General features: G+C 48.5%; 1 protein-coding gene across 25 annotated transcripts in view; it reads right to left on the bottom strand.

The window, feature by feature from the left end:
* ZNF536 (zinc finger protein 536) overlaps positions 1 to 19,498 on the bottom strand; it is a 420,879-nt gene that overhangs the window by 366,480 nt on the left and 34,901 nt on the right. For 19 of the 25 annotated variants that reach the window (XR_011421801.1, XM_023649470.2, XM_023649465.2 and 16 more), the window contains one exon: positions 2,617 to 2,686. The exons of the other annotated variants lie outside the window; for them this stretch is intronic. The gene's annotated coding sequence lies outside the window, so the exon portion shown is untranslated. The remainder of the gene's footprint in view (positions 1 to 2,616; positions 2,687 to 19,498) is intronic. 25 annotated transcript variants of the gene reach the window in all.

Here is a 19,498-nt window from a genome sequence, read left to right as displayed (position 1 = left end):
TGTATTCCAATGTGGCAGCATCATTTGAGGGCAAATACTACAGGCAATATTGTTATGACAAAAGCTTTACTTCTCATCTTCTCTGTCTTTGATTTAAATATATACATGTATGGGGGTGCACACGTATCAAGATTCAAGTATTTCAATATAAATTTTGTATTCAAAATACTTTTCCTGATTTCAGTTGATTGCACATTTCAAGCCAATGTTGCAGCAGTAATCTTTGTTCTGAATCAAAAACAAGGCGCTCTCTCTCTCTCTCCTGTCTCAACAATCTCTTCTTCCTCCCCCACCTTCTAGCCTTAAGAAGCCCAAATATTCAAGCTGCTTTCAGAGGTGAGTGATATCAAGGGCAAAACCCATTTCTGCCCATGTGTTTTGCTGCTAGAGGTTTCCGGGGCTGGGGGGGCCCAGGTGCTGGTGAAAGCCACATCACAGAGGCGCCAGGATAGGACAAACCTCCCCGCTTCAATTTGAGTGTGTAATTGTTTGCATACAATCTCACCCACACTACAATAATGTCATCCTTGGTTGACACAGATTTTAAAGCCCTTTGAAAAGGTGGAATGTTCTCAATCATGAGCGTGATTATAATGGGATTTAAGTTGAAGGAGCTGATTCAGGCCCTCGCTTGGGCCAGGCTCCATGACAGAGCGGAGGGGAGAAGGAAGTAAGAGGGCTATAATTCCGCCAGGGAAAGGATGCAGAGCGTAGCCATCACCTCTCTCCCAGAGCCGAGGACGCCCCAAGCAGTATCACAAAACTGTGGAACTCCAACTGGAATCTCCCCACACCCCCAAAAATCTTCTTATTTCCTATCACATTAGACCAGTAGTTCTCAAAATGGTACGAGTATGCCCCCAAGGCGACATTTAGTAATTTTGGGAGACATTTTTGGTTGTCACAAGGTGGGGAGAGGGTATACAACCACCCTCCGGTGGGACGAGGCCAGGGATGCTGCCAAACATTCTACAGGACACAAGATGCTCTTACAGCAAAGAGCTACCCAACCCAAGACAGCACTAGTGCCGAGGCTGAGAAACCCCATCTCAGATCCAGGAGGTACGCCAGAGCTTGAGAGAGCAAGGGTGGGGCAGGAAGGGGCACTTCCAGGAAAGAGATTTGAAGCTGCTTCCCCTGGCTTTGCCACTCCTCCTCTTCCCCAGAAGACGAGGCAGGTGACAGAGGAGAGGATAAAACAGGGGAGGGAAGAAAGGAGCCTTTGAGCCAAATTACTCACTCTTTTGCCTTTTGATCTTAAGCACACCTTCCTTATTACGTGTCAGAAGGGACTGGAAACCCAGCAATTTTTTTCTTCAAGGCATAACTACCCAGGCCCCACAGAAACACAGCAATCTCTCTGGCAGATCCCGGGCCCGTCCATCCTTTCCCTGATGAACCACGGCAGTGCCTACAGACGCCCAACTCACCCGCCGAGCCCAGCCAAATGCCCGGATTACTAAGGCAAAGAGTTGTGAATTTCATTAAATATGTTAAAGGGGAAAAAATCAGCTTTGAAAAATAGTAATCCTGTCTTTCAACAAAAATATTATAGGAAGCTATGAATTTGGTAGATCCGAATAGGATGTTGGTACATGTTTTACTAAGGTAATATAATGGCACACTATTATTAGATCACATTAATCATCACTGTGCCAACGGCGCTGACAGCCCCACTGAAAAGGATTGAAAGGCCTGGTAATGGATATAAATTACCCATTGTGTGATAAAAGGATTTTTACTAAGAAGGTAAGAATAAAACAGCAAATTTCTAATATAACTGTTGTGTAAAAACCAAAATAAAAGTAATCCACGGTCAGTAATATCCACAAAATCAGAAGAAAGCACTTTTCCAACAAGATAAAGTCACAATAAAAAAATATATATTCGATACAACATAAAATTAATTTCTGAGTGCATAATTCTGCTTTCAATTTCCCTGGTTTATGTAGTGACCTGTGAAGCCCATGGTCAGAATTCGATCTGAGGGTGAGTTTACGGAGGTACGGGGCAGCCTCAGATACGAGCGCTGGCCCCTCGTTTGTAGTCTAGGGTTTTATCAGCTTCTATGCTGGGGAAACACTCCATCACTGAGTTTGTGATCTTGAGTCTGATTGAGGTGACGAACACAGAGCTGCTCTGGGACAGGCTTCCTCTAAGACTGGGCCAGGCCATTGATCCACCTGGTGAGTGACGCGGAAACTGACTGCGGGCGGTACTTAGAGCCGCCACCTGGCTTTGGGCAGCAGCCCCACCAGCTCACCAGCTCTCATTCCAGCTGCCGGCCAGCGGACCGTGACTCAAAGGATGTCACACAAGAGAGAAAGAAATCCACCACACAGGCCTTTGCCCCATCTATGACCCATCCTGAGACTTCCTGAGCACATCTGGACATCACATATTCATCCCACCCAGAAGACCCAGGACCCATGCTGGATCCCAGGAACATTTGAATCCGGAATCTTCTCCATGGCCCACCTCAGTCCACAGAGGAAAGAGCAGCTGGGAGAACTCTCACCTCGCACGGGGGTCTACAACCCAGAGAGGACAGCCCGGCTCCCCCACCAACTCACACACAGACACCACTTCCACGAACTACAAAAGGAGGTTCCTTACCAGGCGAGTCTTAAAGCAACGGTGCTCCCTCCTGGCTGAAGGATATTCTTAAAGCCGTGGTGGGCAGGAACTGCAAAAATAAGACCTGTTAGAAACTCTCCATGTTGAATAAAGAGACTCCAACAAGACAGGTAAACAGCATTCACCAAGGTAACATCTGCTAGGTTAGTTGAGAGTCTAAAAATATTTAATGGCACCACTGCCCCGACTCACCACGCAATTGAAAAATAGGAACTATGTGACCTTTGCTGCAGTAAACCAGATTTGCTCAGCTTCTTTTAATGGGAACTTGCCACCTGCAAAAAAGAAGAGCAGGGGCTTTCTAACCGTCTCTGCCTCGGATGGGGCAGAAGAAGAAATACGAGGAGATAAGGATGCTCACTCTTGGGAATTCCAAAAACAAGGAACTGAGGAGGTACTCGTGGGTCCTTTGTTTCTCCCTGACTTAAGGAGCCCCCTACAGCAGACCACAACCCCACCCAGATTTCAGTTGGCCCCTCCTGTTCAGTGGCCAGGGCAACCCTCATCGGGTTCAAACCAGGAACCTGGACGGACCCAGACTCAGGGACACTATGTGGCACCAAAGTCCCCTCTCCCGAACCACCACCAGGAAAGCAGTGCGTGAGATAAGAGCCTGGAGGGAAAGCCTGCGTGCCCGCCCACAGGGTCTCCAGAGCCGCTGGCCCAGGGACTCAAGGCCAAGCCCCCGCCTGCGACCTCAGTGCAATCCCCGGGCCAGCCACTCCCGGCCCACTGCAACTCAGCGTCTAATTTGTTTTGCCATGCTACAAAAGGATCTCTAGGGCAAGCAAAAGTCTCCCCTTGAGAAGTCATATTTTACTGAACCTGAAGTTGCACATTCTGATATTACAGAAACAGAATTCCAGTAGGAATTCAAGGATGTGTCTGCAAACGGGAAACCAGAGATGCATTCGGAGACCCCACGGTGGCAGCCCCAGCCCAAGAAATTTGGGCAACAAATCACTATCTTGCAGCACTCCATCCAGCTCCAAGACTGATTTCTGGCAACCGAAAAGGTGTTCGCTGACGGCATGCCGGAAGTGTTTTCTCCAAGTGTAACAGGGACACTGCCGTTTGTAAACAGATTTCTGCCTGCCTACCTTGAGACATAAAGCAAAAGTTTACATCTGAGTCATGTGCAACAAGGACGAAATTACAAGTCTCTCTCTCTCCTCAATCAGATGATCCTTTGCCTTTTCCTGTATCAGGCAACAGTTAAATCCAGAGAGTGGAAAACAAACACTCGATGCTCTGCTCCCCCAGGTCCTGTCCCAGGGTGGAGCGGGACAGGCCAGGCACCCAGCTGGCTCTGCAAAGACACACTTGCTTTGCTCACAAGACTCCTCACGTTAGGGAGGGGGTTGCAGGAGATGGGGACAGACTCAGATTCTATCTCTAGGCTCGTGCTTGCAAAATTCGAGGACTATTCTGCAGGGGCTGTTCACGTAGAATTTGTAAGTTCCAATGGCAGGGAGAACTGGGGAGGCTCCACCCGGGCACGTCCTGCACTCGCTTCACACGGTTGCTCAGAACATCACCGTCTCCTGCCATCCGCAGGCGGGCAGTGACGGGGGCTTCTGTGCCCTGAATCACTCAAGGCCACAGCACAAGCCCTGTGGCTGCCTTGGGGGCTGTGCCCTCTTAAGGGCTCTCCTGAATGAGTAGGGGGTTTATCCAGAGGTGGTCGGCTGCCCTGGGCAAGGTGAGCCCAACAAGCTTCCTGCCGAAAGAGAGGGAGCTGATGTTTAGAGGCCCACGGAACCTCAGGAAAGGAAATCAAGTTAGCGCCATGTCTGCCTCTCTGAGCCACTCTAAAGAGGAAGGGCTCTTGGTGTCCGATGTCACTAAGGTCGCTGCAGGTCGGGCAAAGGCGACCACATCTGATGATCCTGATGCTCTTGACTCAGGATGGGGAGGAAGGAAAACACCAGCACAGTAATTCTGTCTTCCTCAACGAAAGAAACAGCTCTTTTGGTGCAAGTAAATAACTCATATTTAGAGATAACAGTGTCATAACCAGGAACAGGTCCCTGACGTGAGGCCTCCTCTCATCCCATCCTCCCACGGGGACCCCACGCTGAGGGGCCTGGGGAGAGGGACACTCAGCAGACACTGTCCACCAGTTCAGCTGGTGCAGGTACCAGCAGATCAGAGGAGGGGTGGGAGGGGCCGGATTACAAAGACAGCAAAAAGCATGGCATGAGCCAAGCCGGGTGGGGGGCCGGCGTGTTTCAGGGCTGCAATTCCACCTGCCGTAAACTAATAACCCTGCTTCCCCTTTAACACAGGAAAGGCACACACGCAGTCATCCTCAGCCGCCAGCCCCCAGGAGCGAATGAGTTTAGGAGACCATTTCATCCAGTGGCTCACACCTCCTGTGCGCCAGGCCCTGTGGTAGGCCGGGGCCAAGCAGCTGTGCCATGGGACAGAAACCCCCCACTGTCTTTAGAGTCTGATGGGACGGGGAGTGGCCAAGAGGCACGTCAAGGGTGGGGCCCGGGGAGGGAGGGCGCAGGAGCTGAGTCCTTACGCAGGTGCTGCAGGGCCTCTGGGGAGACAGGTGGAGGAGAGGGGAGGGCAAAGGTTCAGAGACCCCGACAGGAGGGGCATGGGGTGTTGCGAGGCGGTGGGGGAGCGGGGTCTCTTACAGCCGGAGGCACTCCCAAGGCCTCTCTGAGGAAGAGGAGAGAGGGCGTGCAGAGCTCTGAGACAGGGGCCTTGAAGCGGGGTGGGGAGGAGAGCAGGACAGGGAGACACGGGGACACAGACAGAAAAAGAAAGCGGAGGTGGCCCCGGCAGCTCGGGGCCACCCTGGTACGCAGTGGGCCCGCATGCAGCCTCCCTGTGAGTCTGCCAGAAGGGAGAGGCCACGTGGGCCCCCAACAGGGGACCAGGGCAGGCCCCTCCCTCCTGAGCTCCCCCAGGGGAGACACGGAAGCTCCGAGCAGAGTGGAGGAACCTTCCTGGCAGGGGCTCAGCCTCCCGCACTCGGGCTCCAGGGCGCTGACAGAGGGTGACGGCAGGTCAGGGAGGAGCAGAGACTCAGCGCCTGCTGTCACCAGGGCTCTCTGTAGGGAGCCTGAGTTTAGCGCAAAGACCCGTCTCCCAGGCAAGCACGCTGCCTTCCCTTGGCCACTACGCACCTGTTCCCCACCCTGCACACGGCAACTGGAAGACCGACGACCAACAACGAGAGTTACCGTTTGCTCAGGGCCTACCAAGGACCAGGCACCAGGCCGAGGACAGTCCCCGCGTCACCTCTCAGCTCAGGGGGAAAGGGCTGCGTCTCACTCACCTCCCAGTCCCTAACCTCTGGCAGAGAAGTAAGTGATGGGTGGGCGGGAGAGAAGGAGGGAGAGAAGGAGGGAGAGAGTGAAGACAGAGGATGGAGAGAGTGAGAGAAGATGGAAGGACAACAGGATGGATGGAAGGATGGAGATGGAAGGAAGGGAGGGAGGAAAGAAGTGAGGAAAGAAGACAGGGAGAGAGAGGTGGAAGAGAGGGAGTGAGGGAAAAAGAAGGCTGGAAGGATGAAGATACAGATGGAAGGATGGAGGAGTGAAGGATGGAAGGAAAGAAGGAAGGGCTGGTTCAGTTCACCCTCCCCTGGTCTCTGCGGGAGGCAGAGCCTGTCCCTGGAGAGACAGAGAGCTACCCTCCACAGGGCTCTCTCGAGGCCCAGCCGCAGGAGCAGGGCTGTCTGCCCAGGAGGCTGGGCAGTCCCGGGCCGAGCGGAGCCAGGAAAACTACTTTCTTTCTAGAAAAGAGTTAGGAAAGGAAGATTCGGAGAGACAGCCAGCCAGACTCCTTCAGCCCTCTGCTGGGGGAAGGCATGGCTCCAGGAGACACCTCTGGAGCTGTCTGGAGTGACACCCACGTCCTCCGGGCCAGCGCCTCTGCACCGGCTCCGCAGGCAGACGGGAGCTGGAGCCACCTGGGGCCACAACCCCCCCCAAGCTTCTGGGTGCCCCTCCCATCCCTAAGTCTTCCTCAGTCCCACCAGGGACAAGGACCCCGCCAAAAAACTGGCTCCTCAGAATGGACTTGGCAGTTCCATTTTAAAGCACTGAGTGAGTCTCTCTTTCTCTGAGAACTCTGAAAGACAAACAGGGCCCAAACGACACAGCCATTGCCCCTGAGGCTCCCAACAGGAGAAGGTTCCTGGTGAGGAAAGCTCCCCGGGAAGGAGCTCAGGGCACCAGTCTCACAGTCAGCACTCAGCTGTCACCTGTGCCTCCTGTGTGCCAGGCTCACCGATAGGTTCTGGGGATCCCGTGGTAAACAATGTTTCTACCTGTGTGTAACTTATGTTTTAGTGAGCAGCTTCAAATGAAAGACAAATAAAAGTAAAATATAACGTCAGTGAATAATAAGCTCTAAGAGGACAAATTAAGCCGGGAAAAATGATGGAGAGCAACAGGACCATTTTAGATAAGGTAATCAGAGGAGACCTCTCTAAAAATGTGACAGCTGACAAGTGAGCCCTGTGAAAATCTGAGGAAGAACTTTATAGGTAGAGCAAACAGTGAGTGCAAAGGCCCTGGGGTAGGAAGGAGATGGTGCATTCAAGGAGCAGCAAGAAGTTCCACGTGGCCAGGGCATGGAGGGTGAGCAGGAAAATGGGAGAGGAGAGGCTTTTTAGGATCCACATACCTTGTCAGGCACAGCAAAAAAAATTGGATTTTATTCTGAACCACTGGCAGGTTTTGAGCAAGGGAAAACATAATCTGATTTACATTGTACCAGGATCCCTCTGGCTGCTGTGGGGAGAATAGACCAGAGAGGACAAGATTGGAGGCAGGAGGCCAATGGGGAGGCTGCTGCAGTTGTCCAGGTGAGGGAGGATGCTGGCCTGATCTGGGGCAGGAGCCTCGGTGACAGACAGAGGCGGGCAGATTCAGGACACCTTTCATACAGAGTCAGGGGGACCTGCTGAGCAGGGCACCAGGAGAAACAGGGGCCCAGAGTCATCCTGTGCTCATCCTGGCCCGGGACTCCGGTGGCACGGAGCCCCAACTCCCAAACCAGCCCTGGCCGCAGGCTCCAGCGTAGCAACCATATGTTTCTGATGCTTTGACATCTGGGGCCTCGCTGACCCTGCAGAGACGGCCTCTCTCAAGACCAGCCAATTCCTAGAGAAAGCAGGTGACTCCCCTGGGAGCACATGGTCCACATGCAAACCACTGGTCCAGAGCCCATGGCCAACCACCTCCTCTGGCCACCGCCCCGCCCCAAGCAGCCCAGCGTCAGACACCAGACAGCCAGGACAGCCCCTTGACCCAGGAGCCCGCTGAAATCGTCCCAAGGCGCCAGGCCCATGTCCGCTCTCCTTGCCTTGCCTTTCCCTCAGCAACCACCATACAGGCTCTTGCCCACGTTTGTCCCTCGCTCTGACCCTGGTGCTTCCCCACACAGCCGTGCACGGCGCGGCACGCCCCCTCCCCTGAGGAACTATGCGTAACAAACTATCTTTCCAAAGGCAGCTGTCACCTGAGCTAGAGGCCTCAACACACGCTTGCTCTTGGCGTCACCTTGGAGCCACTGCCCTCTTCGTGGAGGGCATGTCGTGCCCACTGAGAAACAGTCGCCCTCTTTTAACTTCTGCCAGAACAGATGCTTGAGGTGCTGTTATCCAACAGCCACAGAGCATCACAAAGCGGAGGAGGAACGCTCGGAACTCAGCCAGTCCTTCCTGAGCCCCATCAGCCCACCCCACAGGGCCCCACGACCGACCCACTGCAGTCAGGCCTCCAACACGGGGCTAGCACCTGTGTGAGCGTGTGTGTGCCTGTGTGTGTGCATGCACGCGTGCACGTTGAGGGTGGGTGGCAGCTGCCACCCTGACTCGGAGCCCGGCATCATAGGATGGGGCTGAAATATCATACCACGGGGTGCGTTGGGCTGCCCAGACATGCTTCCAAAGGAAGCCTCTTCTTTCATTTTAAAACAAAGGTAACTTTGATGGAGAAGCTACTTGATACCTGTTCGACCTAAATGCTTTCAGGATACACAGACGTGAGACGCTCACAGGAGCCGAGACCCGCGATCAGCCAGGCACTGGGATGAAACACAGGGTCGAGAGGTTCCAAGCCACTCGCGACCCGGGGCATGTATTTCTACATGCTTTAGCATGAAAAAGAGCCAAGATGCTCAGAGCCAATGAAATTACTTCCCTGTCTCTTTAATAAACAAACCCATGTGCACATTAACAGTGTTGAAAATTCAATTTAAACTCTTTGTCTGCTGCTGCTTACTCTAAAGATGGTCTTTCTTAAACAACAGAACACCAAGGAGTCGTTAGTGCTCTCTCTTCATTACTTCAAAAAACCAATCATTAGACACCAGAGTATATACGTAATTAGAAAATCACTTCCTTTGCAATCCAAGCTAAGTAGTTTACATACTGTAATTACAGGGACAAAATCAATTTTTAATCATTTCCCTGATTGGGCTCATCAGCTCTGTGGGAACATTGTAACCTGCTTGTTGTGCAAAAGCAACATCTGGGCTAAAACAATTACCCTTTGTTTGCTACAATATTCCTTAAATCTTTTTGCTTGCATAAAAAAATGAAAACATGAAGACAAGATATTTGGATGTCTTTTTGTCCTTGATCAACATATACTCGAAAGTTCTCCTCGTGACGTGAGTTTAATGTTCCCCGGAATTTACGGTTTAACAGGACACATCCAAGGAAGGTATTTTTTCAGTGAGATAAAAGTATCTGATTGTTTTAAAGATCCATTCAGCTGCCTAATTGTTCCATAGCTAACACATGGTATTCAAACAACCCACACATCACAAAAGCTCATCTGGGTAATCATGGGCAACTATTATTGCGATGGTTTACACTTTTCTAATACAAATGAATGGATTTTATCAAAATTTAAAAAAAACTGAAAAGCTGAGTATGTGTGAAAAATAGTTGGTATGAATTGGCAAGGCGAGGCTAAGCATTTTGTTCTCTTAATAGGAAATGACCTCATTTACACTGGAGTAATAATTAGTACTGCTTCACTGACAGTTAAGAAAAAAAACTTTCCCAGTATCATAAGGCCGCGTCTCCTTTGTTAGCAGATCTACATCGATTATTAACCCTTGCCAAGAAATTCCGAGTTTAACTCTCTGTTCCACTGGGCTCGCACTTGCTGGCAAAAGATAAAAATCGCTGTTTTGGAAACCGTCGCCTCTCACCCAGATTTCCAAAGTTTTGCATCTGAGCTTTTAAGTGACAATCTGAAACACTTGGTGTCCCCTTTGAAGAAACGTGGAAAGACCCCCCCCCACACACCCGAAGCCACGAGAGCCCCAGTCGGGCCCTGCGCTCCCCCGGTGGCCCCAGCCCCCCCTGTCCTTTTGAAGTTTATTGGCTTTGATTTTTGCTTACAAGTCCCCCAACCTACAATTAATTCATAGTCAAAACAGCCCTGAGAAAGAGGAAAGGAGAGAGGGAAAGTGAAGGGAGACAGAAGGTCTTACGGGGGGATTCGCTCCAGGCTGGTGGTGCAGCAAGGAGACAGAACAGGAGCCATTAAAGAAATAGCGTCCAGGAAACAGCCAGAGTTATTCACACACGCACACACACATGCACATGCACATGCACTCGCACATACAAGCACACGCGTGCACACAAACAAGCACACATGTACGCGCGTGCACACACAGGTACACTCTCATACACGCAAACACATGTGCACGTGCACATGCATGCGCACACACATACGCACCGCTTCTGAAGGGATTTGGTCATTGATCTAACCATTCCTGAGCTCAGTAAGAGTGACAACTAACATTTACTGAGCACTTACTGCGTGCCAACCAGAGTCCCAAGTATTGACCCACACTGTCCCACTTCACCCTCACAAAACCCAGTGAGGTGGGTACTGTCATCATATTCATTTACTGATGGGAAACTGAGGCACTAGCCCAGAAGTCACTTGCCCAAGGTTAGGAGCTCGTGAGTGGGGGAGCCAGGGTCTGAATCCAGGAAGGCTGATTCCACGGCCCATGCTGTGAGCCGTTCTGCCCCACTGTTTGCCAGCACCGGCAAGATCTCTCCTGCTACAGCCTCGGAGAGCCCAGTCTCAAGGCAGCCAAGCTTGCCTAGTGTCCACTGGCCAGAGACACCCAACAGCCTCCATGATGACTTGTGTCCTCAGGAGCACACACAGACCACGGCACATTCTGCACATGGATTCCCAGTCCTTGTCCCAAGGTGGGAGAGACTGACCGAGGACAAGGCAGAGAAGGACCCCTCCCGTAGGCAGTGTTCTCAGGATAAGACACAGTCCCCACACGGCTCAAGAGCTGTGTCACTGGACACAAGTCCGGCACGAAGCTGCCAGGTGTCAAGCTGCCAAACCGGTGGAGTCTCGCAGCCTTAACTCGTCCAGGATGGGCGTCCCAGCTCTCCCCAGAGGTCGTTTGCCTGAGACCCCATCCACGGGAATGCAGATCCCACATCCGCTCACGACTCCATGGATGGCAAATCTGAGATGACTCTGGGCCCAGAGAGGAAGTGATGCAAAAGAAGAAAAACATCCCCCAAATTATCAAAGCTTTCTAATATATCGTATCACGACACGAATTAAAATATCTATCCCTTCACAGAAGATATTCATCATCAAACCAGAAGGTATCACGAAGCAGCTTCTCTTGAAGAAGAAATGAGAAATCGTTGGAAAGCACAAAGGCCTGTTTTCTAGTCACCTACACTTACGGCAGGTAACGGTGCAGGCCAGGTGCTCTGCTTGGCAAACGCTGCTTGAGCATGCAGCCACCACACAGAGCCGCACTCTACAGTTTGGTAGTCACTGACCACCGGTGGCTACTGGGCACTCGAAATGTCCCAGTCCAAATGGAGATGTGCCATAAGTGTAAAATACACATCACCTTTGGAAGAACGCAAAATGTTTCATTTATATTCTTTATACTTTTTACATGTTGAAACAATAATATTTTGGATACAATGACATAAACAAAACATAGTCTTAAAATCAATTTCATCCATTTCTTCACCTTTTTAATGAGGCTCTTAGAAAATTTAAAATTGTAGTCATGGCTTGCATTATGTTTATATTATACAGCGCTGATTTAGAGCTGAGCAAAAAATCAGGCCATTTTGACAGCTGAATTTAGCCATAATAAAAATTGCCCTGTTTTCTGAAGCAGGTTTTCAGAAAAAATGTATTATCATCAGTGTCACCTGAAATGTTGGTTCCCTAGACAGTCTCTGAAGCCAAAATGGAAGTTATACAAGTTCTAACTGAACCATCATGGGATTTCCTTTACAGGTGTTGCTTTTTTCAGTTCATTCACTTTTGATTTTATAAAATTGGTATTCAAGTAATATACGCTCATTTCTTGAACATTTGGAACATACAAGATATTACAAAGAAGAAAATAACAACAATCCATAATTCTATTAGTGGGTGTGATTGCTGTTGATATTTTGGTGCATTTCTTTCTATTCTTGTGTGTGTGCGTGTGTGTGTGCACGCATGTGCGCACATGCATATGTGTGAGTTCATGAACATGGCTGACAACATATGGCACATGTATCTTTGATTTCACTTGTCCTAAAGCCTCAGGTCCCAAATGTAAATAGACACAGCTTGGCCATATGAGGACACAGGCCACTGCCTGAGGTGGCTGGGTTCCCACAGGTGTTACAAAAGGGAAAGCATTCAGAGAAGGAAAACACAAGGAGAAAATCTTGGCTGAAGACAGATCTGATAAAGGACTGGTATCCAAAATACACATAGAACTCTTAAACCTCAACAATAAGAAACAAACCGTCCAATCAAAAAACGGGCAAAAATCTGGACACCTCACCAAAGGAGATCTACAGATGACCAATAAGCACATGAGAAGATGCTTGACATCATATGTCATTAAGCAATTACAAATTAACACAATAATGAGATATACTACACACCTATTAAAATGACTAAAACCCAAAACACTGATACCACCCAACGCTGGCAAAGATGTGGAACAATGGGCATCCTCATTCATTGCTGATGGGGACGCAAAATGGTACAGCCACTTTGGAAGATAGTTTTGCGGTTTCTTACACAACTAAACATACTCTTACCATACAGTCCAGCAGTCATGCTTCTTGGCATTTACCCAAAAGAGTTGAAAACTTACATTCACACAAAAACATGCACACAGGTGTTTGTAGCACCTTTACGCATGATTGCCAAAACGTAGAAGAAACCAAGATGTCTCTTAATAAGAGAATGGATAAGAAACTGTGGTCCATCCAGACAATGGAATAGTATTCAGCAATAAAAAGGAATGAGCTATCAAGCCACAAATGACACGGCAGAACCATAAATGCATATGACTAAAAGAAAGAAGAGTACACACTGTACGACTCCAACTCTATGACATTCTGGAAAACGCAAAACAAAGACGACAGTAAAAAGATCAGTGCTGAGCCAGTCCTGAGGGCCCGTGCTCTCACCGCTTCCGTGTCCCAGGTTCTGTTCCCGGTAGCAGAACCACACCACCCATCTGTCAGCTGCCATGCTGTGGCAGCAGCTCACATAAAAGAACTAGAAGGACTTACAGCTGGAATATGCAACTAGGTACTGGGGCTTTGGGAGGAGATAAAAAAGGATCATGTTGCCGTGGGTTTCGGGGGAGGGAGAGATGAATAGGTGAAGCACAGGGCATCTTCAGGGCAGTGAAATATTCTGTAGGAAACTATAACGGTGGATACATGTCACTATACGTTTGTGCAAACCCACAGAATGCACAGTACAAAAAATGATCCCTTAATGCAGACCACGGCCTTTAGTTAATAACAATGTATCAACGTTGGCTCAGCAGTTATAACAAATGTATCACAAGAGGGGACAACGTGGGCAGGGGGGTATATGGAACTATACTTTCCACTCAATTTTCCTGTATACCTAAAACTACTCGAAAAAACAAAATCTATTCATTTAAAAATAAAAAAGGGAAGAGAGAAGAACAGCTCTGAGGAAGCCCGGTGACCCCGGTCCCCCGGCTGGAGTGTTTCCACCTCTGCACATCAGGAAACCCGTCCAGTGCTTAGAGATTCCATCCCTCAGAAGCTTCCTGGCTGCCACTCCTCTGACGAGTTGATGTCCAAAAATTTCCCAGAGACGCTGCTTGGGCAGTTCTTCTAGAAGTGTGCTTGGCGCTCAGCACGGATCCCGATGGCTGGAGACCTCATTCAGCCGGTTCCTTACTCCCACGCAGGTTTTTGTTGTTGATCTTGTCGGTTCAACTCACAAATGAACTGACTTGTGCCTCCAGAGCAGAATCCAGGTCAGCCGGGCCTGCACCCCTTCCTCAGGGCCCATCTCCTCAACAGCAAGGGAAAGGAGCGCCCCAGATCATTTCCACTCCGCAGGCTGGACATCCCCCCCAAAGCCCCGTCCTTGCTTCTTCCATCTCCAACACAGACACCTCAATGCCTCAGAAAGCACTGACGTGGATGAGGGACCAGGCAGAGGTGCAATGTGCACAGGAGCCCCCTCCCCAGGGAAAACCAGAAGGCACATGGAGAGTGTCGGGAACACGACAAGAGAACGCGGTGTTTTCTTCCTTTCTCTCTGGGCATAGGGTGCCACCAAAATGCTGCTGTCCTAGTGAATCCTTATTAAGTTTAGCTCCAGCTACTGGTTATTCTGAAGAAGGCAAAGAAAATTCAAGGGCAGACTGATTTGGAGGCCACATAACATATTTCACATTGTTTTCCTGTGATTTTATAGTAACAAGAAGAAATACTAACTACCCAAGCCATGCACCCTTCTAGCAACCCTCATGCTCTAGAAAAGAAAAGCAAAGACGACAGATAAAAATGAGAGAGAAAACCTCCAGGAGAACTCACTCTGAGGGCAGAGCCCTCCACAGGAGGTACAAACACAGGGGCCAGTGAGGCCGAGAGAGCCTGGTCCTCTCCCAGCCTGGCCTGTCGAGCAGCCAGTGGCAGGCCCCCTTGCTTGTTTCATGGCAAAGTTCCCACTCCAGAAAATTCAAACCTAACAATTCACAGAAAAGAAGAAAAATGTCCTTCCCCTCTCATCTTCCAAGCCTTTCCATTTTGGTAAAGATTTTATAAACATTCTTAGAAAGAGTACATTCTCTCTCCTCTGCCCACAGGTAACAAGGGATGGCAGATGTTTCAGGAATAGCACATTATAAAAAAAAAAAAAATCCAATGTCACTAAAACCAGAATGGAAAATGTTTTATACATTAACAAACATTGTAATGAATTTGCACAACCTTAACCGACTGTATACCCAGCATAATGAAATGGTCTCCATCCTTTCAAAGAAAAAATTACGTATGCTAGCACATAGCTTTAGAAAAGCATTGTTCTTTAAAAAAAAAAAAAAACCTGCATTTTTCCCAGCTACCATGTAATTTGTGAGATGCATTTTTAAATGATCTGCAACAGCAGCGGCTTCATCAGTCAGATGATACCGATAGATAATTCACCAAACCGTCACATGATCTTCCATCACTCTAAAAGACACGAATATATTGCCACAAGCTTTGGGAATAATGGGTGCACCTGTTTACGGTGTCACCTCTGTTTGCTAATTGTCTCCTTGAGCTACATTTTACTTCTAATGCATTTATTTTTGACAGGCAGTGTCTATTTAGAAATCACATTACTTCAAGTGCAATTGTTCTTTTGTCTATCAAGTAAATGAAGTGTTGTTATACAGATTTCAGGTTCTGATTAGTAAAGTATCAGAGCCCCAAAAAGGTCAATCAGTTATTTACCTGAGGTAATAGAAGGATGACAGACATCTTGAATATTCTCCAGCTCATGCTATAGGCCATTTTACTATAATTACTCAACCCCATCAAACTTAAACACACATTCCCGGGGTCGGCAGCGAGGAAGGCCCTCCCAGCACAGGTCTAGAGACGGTGCCACGCAGAACAGCAGGCAGGTGGGCCTGGTGCTCACGTGCATGGGTGACACCAAATCAAACACGCAGTCCTGCAAACGCCAACAATGTGGCCAAACGAGCGTAGGGGGAGGTGGGTGCCTCTCTGTTGGCTTAGATGAATTCTCCCATTAAAATAGATATTTTAAAATAATTTTTCAAATCATTTTACTCTTCAGGTCTGATTTGATGAGTTAGTTCAGATCAATATGAAGGTAATTACAAGTGAAACAAAAAGCCGAAAACTGTGGAAAAGTAAACAGAGCTGTCTGTGAAAGCCAGAACCAGCTAGAACCAGGACTGCCTTCGACTTCCGCTCTAGAGCAACTTGGAGCCAGCCGCCTCCACGGATGGCCACGTGAAGGCCATGCCAACTGACACTGGGCTGTGGCATCTACATATGTATGAGGACAGGCTGGGATGACTTACCAGAGCACAAGCCAGCAACCAGATTTGCGCAGACATTAACATACTCCGGTTACATAACCAGGAGATGTTCGCATTTGAAGTGAGAAGGTAACCTGAGCACCAGCTCCTTTCCTGGTGTTCAGATCCAAACGTCTAAATCTCAAGCACCCTCAAATTATTCCTATAGATCATCCATCCACCTGACTTACCGCCTCAAAAGCGACCCAAACCATGAATCACAGAGACAGGTCTATATTTAGGAGTCACTTGTCTCTTAAGTGGATCATCTGCAATTTCTTTTTTATTCCTCCCCATCTCTCTATTCATGAATCGTAGGACTCGCTCCCCTCCCTCCCCGCCTGTGCTCACCCCTCACCATGTCTCACACTTTTCAGTTACCCTGGTGTAGCATCCAGCCGAGCACCAGACCAGTAACCACTGTCCCCACCAGGCCTTGCACACACAGAGCCTCTCACTGGGTCATAAGGTCCAACACACCCCTCTCCTGACACCCCCCTCGTATACACCTGTGCACGGTGGTCACCCCAGGCAGGCGGCCAAGCTTACGGAGAATTCCAGAGACCACTGCTACTCAACACATTTGCCAAAAGAAAGAGACACGGAAAGCCAGGCTCGCCTTAAGTCACATTCTAAATTGGCTCCCTGGAGCCTTCCTTCCCTTGTTCACTAAAGACTGTGTGTGTTTCCTCAGTGTTTAGCATATGCTATGTAACCTGAGCAGGACTTCCATTGTATCACTAGTTGTTTTTCCAAAGAGTTTTCCCATCAGGACCATAATTATATGCAAACTACTTGACTTAGAACCATTGGCAAACATGTTTTAAATGTTCACGAGGATTATTCCACCACTTACAAGCAAGAAAAGGGGAAGATACAGGAATGCTTTCTTGGGGACCCCAAGGCCAGTGTGATGGGGGAGCCCCGACATGGAGAGCCACAGATGATCCTCAAGAAGCAAAATCTCTGCGCCATTTTCTCCTGGAGCGACGAGGAATGTCCTCTTCATTCTGCAATTTATTTCAACTCTAAGTACTCTAATCATGGGAAGTACTTTTTGCTTTTTAAACAGCCTGCTTGTTTTTACAGGTCAAGAGCATAAATAAAACAGTCAAGTTGGAAACTTGGAAAGCTCGTTTGCAGGAGAAGGAAGCAGCTACAGAAGGTGCAGTCGTTCAACAGCGGGCAGCTAAGGAGGCCGCTCACCCCCGTGGGAAAGCCTGACCCCGGAGGGCCAGCACTATAGGAGGGTCCTAGAGCACCCCGTCCTCTTCTTGGGGCAAGCCAGCACCGCACAGGGGCGGTCCTACCTAAATTGAAAGGTTCTAATGCAAAGCAACCTCCAAGCCCAGGGTAAACAGTGGTGGGCTGAGAGGCGGGCGCGTGGCACGGTCTGCAGACGCGCGCTGGGCTGCGCTGGGCCGCCCCGAAAGAGTAAGGATCCTGGGTGCCAACTAGGAAATGTACTCGCGTCACCACTAAGTAGCTCCTGATGAACAAAGCCAAGTGCCTACCACTTACAGTACAGGATCCAAACACTAGATAGTAGACCATTTCTCAATTGCAGAAGGTTTGGGGAAAATGAGACGCCTTGAAGCCTACATTTCTAAGAGGGTTAATACCTTTACCAAAAAGAAAAAAAAGGGAAGAATGGGAGGGAGGAGAAAAACAATCACTCTGCATTTTTCATATGAGAAATCACATAGGTGTGCCTCCCGTCAAGAGCGGAGATCATAACCAAAGAACCCATATTCATTTGTGGATCACACATCACACACACACACACACCGCACACACACAATTGCTGATAAGGCTGATGAAAAAACAAGACTCACGAAGCACCATGAAAACTCACTATCAAGACCAGTGCCATTGGAGCAGAGAGAGGGGACTACAGTAAAGGGGCTACTGGAGGAAAAAATTTCTGGGACAACTTCGAGAACTGGAGATAACTTCCTGTGTCTGAAGGAAGACAGCTGTCACGGGATGTTTGGGGCTATACCCGCAGAGGACAGGACAGGGTAGGCCATGGCCCACCAAGGCTGATGCCAGAGACTAGGCAGGTCCCTGCCTCCCATGATGCCAGGCAGAGAGCACAAAGAATGACAGGGCTGGTGGCAGCTGAAGGCCACAATCAGCCACCGGATCACATTTTTATTGCTACCTTCGCTTCTATTTTTTCGTATTCTGCATGTGCTAGAAGAGTCCCTACCCCTCCCCTTTCTTTTTATCAAACATTCCTAATGTAGTGATAAAATGAGGAAGAATGAAAGATTATTATAAAACAGGACTTTTATGGCTAGCGTCTACGGAACAGTCACACTGTTACATATATTTTCTCTAAGTAATCAGGAATGTATTGGTATTTTGAAATTATGTATCTCTAATAACACAAAAGTACTTAAGAACAGAAATAGACAGTAATGGAAAATGCAGTCAACTGTTGACAACATATAGAATTTCTGAAAATAATTTGCAGAGAACAGCACAGCAGATGAGTCAAAATTTTCACAAAAATATTTCTTGCCTCCGATAGTCCAATGTAATTCATTTTCTATCTCTGTTCATTAATCATTGTTAAAATTAGTGATCCATTTCTTCCACTCTGCCATCTGCACTCAGCTTCGTAACAAACATGACACCTTCCTGCATAATAAAACCTGACAACTACTAGGATGCATTTCCAAATAGCTTTCTGCATATTTGCACCTCTATAACAGATTCCGTCGTCAGACAAAAGTGGATTATTTAACCAGAGTTCTTTCTTTATCAATTCTGAACACAGATGTGCGTGAGTGTGTATGTGTGTGTTAAAATGCGATCCAGAAAAATCCGTTAATTTTAATTAAAGTGAATTTGTCCTGCCTTCAGTAGAAGGTATTTTAAATCCAGGTTATGCCAGCCAATATCACTCAGCAGAAGCACAGTTGGAAGTATTATGCTTCAGATATGAAGTTTACGTAAATAATTCGTGGCTTCGTCTTGTAAACTTTTCTAATAAAAATGATCTTGACATTCCAACCTCCTAAAAAAATTTCATTTTAATATCCTGCTTTATTTTGTTTTTTTTAGTCTTTGATCACAGAATTTCAAATAAATATTTTTAGGGAAAGACAAAACAATCAAGGAGCAGGGCGATACAGACGAGAACACCAATGAATAATTAAACACATGCCAAGCGTTCCCTTGGGGAAGCCACCACTGGGTCCAAACCACAGGGAAGCATTCTTGGTCCTCCTGGATGCCATGCCATGTGGTGCTGATCAGTGTGACGGTGACGAGGACGGAGACAAGGAGCTACAAAGCGGGACCTTCTGTTTACCCTCTGACAGAGCAGCCTCTTGGAAGCAAATCTATGGGCTTTCAAGAAATGAGTGCCCACTTGAATGGCAGAGCAGATCTGCATCCTGCAGCCAGCCTGGACCGAGGGGGAGACAATGAGGCGGCTCCAGGGAGGTCCAAGGTGCAAGGAGCCACTTGGACTTCTTTACTC

This window comes from Equus caballus, chromosome 10 (genome assembly GCF_041296265.1).
Source record: "Equus caballus isolate H_3958 breed thoroughbred chromosome 10, TB-T2T, whole genome shotgun sequence".
In the NCBI taxonomy this organism is placed as follows: Eukaryota; Metazoa; Chordata; class Mammalia; order Perissodactyla; family Equidae; genus Equus; species Equus caballus.
Note: the sequence above shows the minus strand (reverse complement) of the source record. Positions and strands in the feature narration are given on the sequence as shown.